The following is a 7,200-nucleotide window of genomic DNA, read 5'->3' as shown; positions in this document are numbered from 1 at the left end:
AAATCTTCCCATTTCTACCTTCCAATAACCCCTGCACCCACTGTTCTACTATAGTTTGACTATTTCAGATTCCACATACATATGAGATCATGGGATACTTGTCCTTATGCATCTGGCTTCTTTCAGCAAACATAATGTCTTCCAGGTCCATCTATGTTGTCTCAAATAGCAGGCTTTCCTTCTTTTTAAAAAACTGCATATATTCCATGATATTTTCCTTTCTTATAGACTTTGTAAATGGTGATATGTAAAGGCCTTGCTGACAGATACAGCTTTATTATGATCTATCCTTTTGCCATCTGGAAATATAAATCTGGAGCTATGAAAATACTCTCTTTCTTTGTCTTTTTAATTTATCAACTCCTCTTCACTGCTACAATTCAGACTGAAAAGAAACACATCCCTCACCTGGAGACACTTTGGCTGGGCCTCTTTGTCCCTGGAGTGCCATTAGGTAGATTGATACATTCTTTCTTTCTTACAGGGGACTCCTTGCTCAGATCCATTACAATTCTGATTCCGTGTTTGATAGCAAACACAGATCCCAGTGTGATCTTGTGATCTTTTCTTTATTTCTTTGGTTCCAGCAAAGTGCAAAATCTAATGACAGAACCAGAAAGTAGATTGTGAGATTCAAAAGTTTGAGTTTCCACTTAACATTTGTCCTCCTGTGCCCTCCAAGGGTGGACATCCTCAAGGTCACTGCTGGACTAAATGTGATTTTGCTTGAACAGCTTATCTGGCATAAACACACATACTGTGTCCTACCCCAGGTCACTGGAACTCTGACCCACCAACAAGAAGCACTTAATCTTTTGAGTCTAGCAGTTACTTTTGGCAGTCAAACATCATATTGCCAGTCTCTCCTGTGAAACACCAGGTGATAGATGTTTAAAATCAAATCACTTTTCTCCCCACTGCAAACTGAAGGTTTTCTGACAGCCCTGAAATATGTGCTCGGTGCCAAATAATGACTGTGGGAGGAGACAAGAAGGGGTCTCACATTTATTGAGCCCTTAACCCTCGCCAAGGTCTAGCCAGGCATTTTCTATATTACATTAAGCATTCTTTACAGCACCAGGAGAGATTATTTCCTCTGTCCATTCTTTTCCTCTCTTTAAAAGTCAGAAACTAAATGACTTTGTGAGAAAACAGGATAAATAAGTGATGTAAGGTGAAACTAGAGTGCTGTAGTGCATGTATCTATGTGCTCGCAAAATCTGTGGGTTGACCCTAATCCCTAGTGTGCTGATATTAAGAAGGTGGAACCTTTGGGAAATGATTGGGTCTTGAGGATTCTGGCCTCATGAACGGGATGACTGGCCTTGTACAACAGGACACAATGAGAAAATGACATCTATGGAGAGGAGCCCAAGCCATCACCAAATACTAACTCTTCCAGCACCTGGATCTTGGGGCTTCCAGAATGGTAAGCAACAAAATTCTATCATTTATAAATTACCCAGTCTAGGGTATTTTTGCAATAGCAGCCCATACTAAGACAAGTAGATAAACAACTACAAATTGCCTCAGTCAAGAGGAGACAGAAAGGAATAGCAGAGACAATGGTGACATGAAGAGTACATGATGCATTCAAAGAGCAACCTAGCCTTAGGTGCTATGCGAAATTAAAGTCCAGTGGACCATTTTTAAAGAAAATTGGAAATCTTATTTTCATGACATACCTAAAATTTTTAAATATAGCTAAGCCATTCAGGTAAGAATAAAGCAAAAGCAAAGTTCTGTGGGCTAAACAACACACACAGTCAGCTGGATCAGGTCCACAGGCTACCATTTGGCATGATACGCTTCAGATGCTGCCCATCCAATACCCACTACTATGTCTCAGAGTCATAGAGCAGCAGGCTGCAGATAACATTTGTTCTTGGCGTTGGCCCTCACCCCCTCCCATTTGCAGTTTATGCTGTAGTTTTGCTATTTTAAAAAAATTATTATTATTTATTTAAAAGGCAGGACAATAAAAAGAGGAAATTTTTCATTCATTGGTTCACTCCCCAGATGTCTGCAACACTGTGACTGAGCCAGACCAAAACTAGGAGCCAGGAACTCCATGTGGGTCTCCCACGTGGTGGCATGGCCCAAGTACTTGAGTCATCAGCTGCTACCCACCAGGATGCATGTTATCAGGAAGCTGGAATCAAAAGCAAAGGTGAGACTCAAACCCAGGCACTCCAATACGGGATGTGGGAGTCCCAGGTGGTGGCCACAACATCTACTGCTTTTTTGTTTATGACTGGGTTTAAGTGTTCAGAGCAGTATTCTAGCCCCTGGATCCCTCCATTTAGGTGCCCTTCCTCCTTCCCTTCCACCCTCTAGCTTTGATTTCTTAGTTCAGTTCACTCCCTTGAACCCATTATTATAGCTTTACAAACTGCACCCCTTAAACCTAAAATGGAATAACTTGTGAGAATGAGGAGCCTTGCCTGGATAATAATGAGGTGATCCTCGATGACAAACTAGGAACCAGGTAATTTGGCTGTTGACTAAGTAGATGAAATTTCAATCCAGAGTAGTTCTTCCTCCAAATCCCTTCCTCTGATAGTCTGTTTTTCCTCCTTTTTTAAAAGATTTATTTTATTTACTTGAAAGGCAGAGTTACAGAGAAAGGGAAAGAGAGAAATCTTCCATTCACTCAGCCAGGCCAAGAGACCTGGAACTCCATCCAGGTCTTCCGCATGGGTGGCAGGGACCCAAGCAGTTGGGCCAAGATCTGCTGCTTTCCCAGGCACATTAGCAGGGAGCTGAACTGGAAGTTGAACAGCCAATACTCAGATGAGTGCTCATGGGGGATGCCAGTATTGCTGACAGAGGCTTACCCGCTGCACCACAACTCTGGCCAGCTGGGGAGAGTCTCTGTTTTCCACTACAGTACTCTGAATCAAGATGGTACCTCTGGGAAACATTCAAGGTCATATTTTTCCTTGAAATTTCATAGAAACACTTTCTATTCTATAATATATTTGTATTTGTCTTAATATGTTTTTTCTTTTTCTTTCAGGTAAAATTTCTTCAGAAACATTTGCTATGTGAATATAAATCTTGGCTCGGAGCCACGCCCCTGGGGCTACATGCACACCTGTCCAGGAAGGCTGACCTCATACAGTTTCCTTCCTCCCACCAGCACTTGCCAGCTCTCCCCACCCCGACTCTGACTGCTAAAGAGCTGCTCCTAATCAGAATGACAGTCCTCAACAAGGGGCTCCAGAAACCACTCCAGAATTCCTAGTGGTGAAGACAGTAATGGCTTCTACACATATTTCTATTTTTTAAGAAGTCAATAAATATAATAATTCATTTCAATAGTTTGCCTTTAAATAACCAATGGAAAGCCTCCAAATGTGAATTATATAAGCATAAGCTTCGGTTTATTTTTTTCAGATTAGGTAAATGGGCTCAAGGCTCAACCTACTGGGCTGTGATGTTGGCAGACACTTGCACATCCCAAGCCACTGCAGTGCACTTGAGCACTGTCCAGTTTGACATTGTGTTTACTCTTAGTCATGTGTTGTTAGCTCATACTCATAAAGGATCATTGGTTAAAGAAAAAAAAAGACCTTTGAAACTGAAATCCATATAAAGCTATAACCTTGTATTATGCAAAACTAATTCTGCAAGTTCATCATAAAATTCTTTTCATCGGGTTCATAGGTTATATTCATCTGATCAAAACATTATATACTGTATCAAGATGTCTTTAATATGTTAAAATATCAATGTTGGGGCCGGCACTGTGGAGCAGCGGGTTAAGGCCCTGGCCTGAGGCGCCAGCATCCCATATAGGCGCGGGTTTAGGACCCGGCTGTTCCACTTCCCATCCAGCTCTGCGATGGCCTGGGCAAGCAGTACAATATGGTCCAAGTCCTTGGGCCCCTGCATCCACGTAGGAGACCCAAAGGAGGCTCCTCGCTCCTGGCTTCAGATTGGTGCAGCTCCAGCCATTGCGGCCAATTAGGGAGTGAACCATCAGATAGAAGTCCTCTCTCTCTCTCTCTCTCTGCCTCTCCTCTGTCTGTGTAACTCTGACTTTAAAATAAATAAGTAAATCTTTAAAAAAAATCAATTTTAAAAAATAAAATACAGTAACTGTTAATCCAATTTGGCTTTTATATCATGGGAACAGAGATTTTGCATTTCTAAAAGAGATTGTTTGCAGAAACATGTTTATAAATGCCAGCCTGAGACTTTCTTTTTTTTTTTTTTTTTTTTTTTTTGACAGGCAGAGTGGACAGTGAGAGAGAGAGACAGAGAGAAAGGTCTTCCTTTTGCCGTTGGCTCACCCTCCAATGAGGCCAGTGCGCTGCAGCCGGCACACCGCGCTGATCCGATGGCAGGAGCCAGGTACTATCCTGGTCTCCCATGGGGTGCAGGGCCCAAGCACTTGGGCCATCCTCCACTGCACTCCCTGGCCACAGCAGAGAGCTGGCCTGGAAGAGGGGCAACCGGGACAGAATATGGTGCCCCGACTGGGACTAGAACCCGGTGTGCCGGCGCCACTAGGTGGAGGATTAGCCTAGTGAGCCGCAGCGCCGGCCTGAGACTTTCTCTTGTCAGATAATCAAAAAGGGACAAGCTTATTTTAAAATTGACAAGTTAATGTTTATAGTTCAAATGTTTTTTTTTTAACTTTTATTTAATGAATATAAATTTCCAAAGTATGGCTTATGGATTACAATGGCTTCCCCCCCATATCGTCTCTCCCACCCGCATCCCTCCCCTTTCCCACTCCCTCTCCCCTTCCATTCACATGAGGATTCATTTTCGATTCTCTTTATATACAGAAGATCAGTTTAGCATACATTAAGTAAAGATTTCAACAGTTTGTTCCCACACAGAAACATAAAGTGAAAAAAATAGATGATTTTTTAAATGATGATGAAATCAGATCAGACCTATTGTCATGTTTAATCCCAGTGAGAGTCAAGTTGGGAATTGATAATTTCTTCTTCTTGTTTTTTTTTTTTTCAGAAGATCAGTTTAGTATACATTAAGTAAAGATTTCAACAGTTTGCACCCACATAGAAACACAAAGCGAAATATACTGTTTGAGTATTCATTATAGCATTAAGTCTCAATGTACAGCAAATTAAGGACAGAGATCCTACATGAGGAGTAAGTGCACAGTGACTCCTGTTGTTGACTTTACAAATTGACACTCCTGTTTATGGCATCAGTAATCTCCCTATGCACCAGTCATGAGTTTCCAAGGCTATGGAAGCCTTTTGAGTTCACCGACTCTTATCTTGTTTAGACAAGGTCATATTCAAAGTGGAGGTTCTCTCCTCCCTTCAGAGAAAGGTACCTCCTTCTTTGAAGACCTGTTCTTTCCACTGGGATCTCACTCACAGAGATCTTTCATTTAGGGTTTTTTTTTTTTTTTTTTTTTTTTTTTTTGCCAGACTGTCTTGGCTTTCCATGCCTGAAATACTCTCATGGGCTTTTCAGCCAGATCCGAATGCCTTTAGGGCTGATTCTGAGGCCAGAGTGCTGTTTAGGACATCCACCATTCTATGAGTCTGCTGAGTATCTCGCTTCCCATGTTGGATCACTCTCCCCTTTATTTATTTTATCAGTTAGTATTAGCAGGTACTAGACTTGTTTATGTGCTTCCTTTGACTCTTAGTCCTTTCATTATGATCAATTGTGAACTGAAATTGATCACTTGGACTGGTGAGATGGCATTGGTACATGCCACCTTGATGGGATTAAATTGGAGTCCCCTGGTATGTTTCTAACTCTACCATTTGGGGCAAGTCAGCTTGAGCATGTCCCAAATTGTACATCTCTTCCCTCTCTTATTCCTACTCTTATGTTTAACAGGGATCACATTTCAGTTAAATTTCAACACTTAAGAATAACTGTGTATTATTTACAGAATTAATACAAATGTTAAGAAACTGATTATATTTGAAAGAAAATTTTGTCCATTTCATGTCATAACATCAAATTTAAATTTCAGGGCTAGCGCTGTGGTGTAGTGAGTAAAGCCGCCACCTTCAGTGCTGGCATCCCATATGGGCACTGGTTCAAGTCCCTGCTGCTCCACTTCCGATCCAGCTCTCTGTTATTGCCTGGGAAAGCAGTAGAAAATGGCCCAAGTGCTTGGGCCCCTGCACCCGTGTGGGAGACCGGGAAGAAGCTCCTGGCTCCTGGCTTCAGTTGGGTGCAGCTCCAGGCAGTGAGGCTATTTGGGGAGTGTACCAACGGATGAAAGACCTCTCTCTCTCTTTGTGCCTCTGCCTCTCTGTTAATCTGCCTTTCAAATAAATAAATAAATCTTTTTTAAAAAATTTAAATTGACATTCAAAAAATGTTTGCTCCCATAAACATAAATCACTTTAAAATAAATATAGTTCCTATTATATTTTTACCTAAGTTAAAGGAAATTAAAAATCTGTGTCACTTACAAAATTGGGAAAATAAAATCTATCTTTATGTAGTTGAACATTATGGGCTATTTAAATTTCACTTCAAAACACAATATCTAAAATGAGTACTTTATAGGAAATTACTTCTTTATTATATGCTTCATAAAATAATAATTTCTTTTGATTTTTAAAAGAATATCTCAAGATTAAAAATTAACTTAAAAAGGATTTAGGACTTCAAACCATTTTGCTAATTCTGCCTTCATGTAAATTCCTGTGACATGAAATATGTTCTTTAAAAGCTTTCTATGCTGAAATAAGAACTCAAAGAAATGATTGCTAAATGATAGGGTAAGCAACACATAACAGGGAAATGTATGGAGGCATTGTAACCCTTACTAAATTATTTTCATCTAACTATATGGGTTTCATAAGATGTTAACAGTAAAGCTGGAACTGAGCTACCCACATCTTAGACACAGAATGCCAAAGAAAATATGACCTGCCATGTGTACAGGATTTATAAAGGACATATCAAGAATCAGTTCATGATGTTTGGATGCTTGGCCAGACTGAGGATGTGGGAAAATGAAGGATTCATAAAGAAACATTTTTGAGAGAGAGGGAGAGCTATTGCCATATCGTGACCGTCCATCCCCTCTCCACGCCTATCCTCAAGGCTCCACATTGCTCCTGATAGCCTGTGACCAGGTCATCCGTGCTTCCACTGTGGAAAGCAGAGGAGGCACAGACGCTTCCCCTGGGCAGAGCTGGGCCGCAGGGGAAAGCCAATACATAACCAGCCGTAGGCCTT

This window comes from Oryctolagus cuniculus, chromosome 11 (genome assembly GCF_964237555.1).
Source record: "Oryctolagus cuniculus chromosome 11, mOryCun1.1, whole genome shotgun sequence".
Lineage (NCBI taxonomy): Eukaryota > Metazoa > Chordata > Mammalia > Lagomorpha > Leporidae > Oryctolagus > Oryctolagus cuniculus.
The sequence above is the reverse complement of the archived record's forward strand: the minus strand, read 5'-3'. Positions refer to the sequence as shown.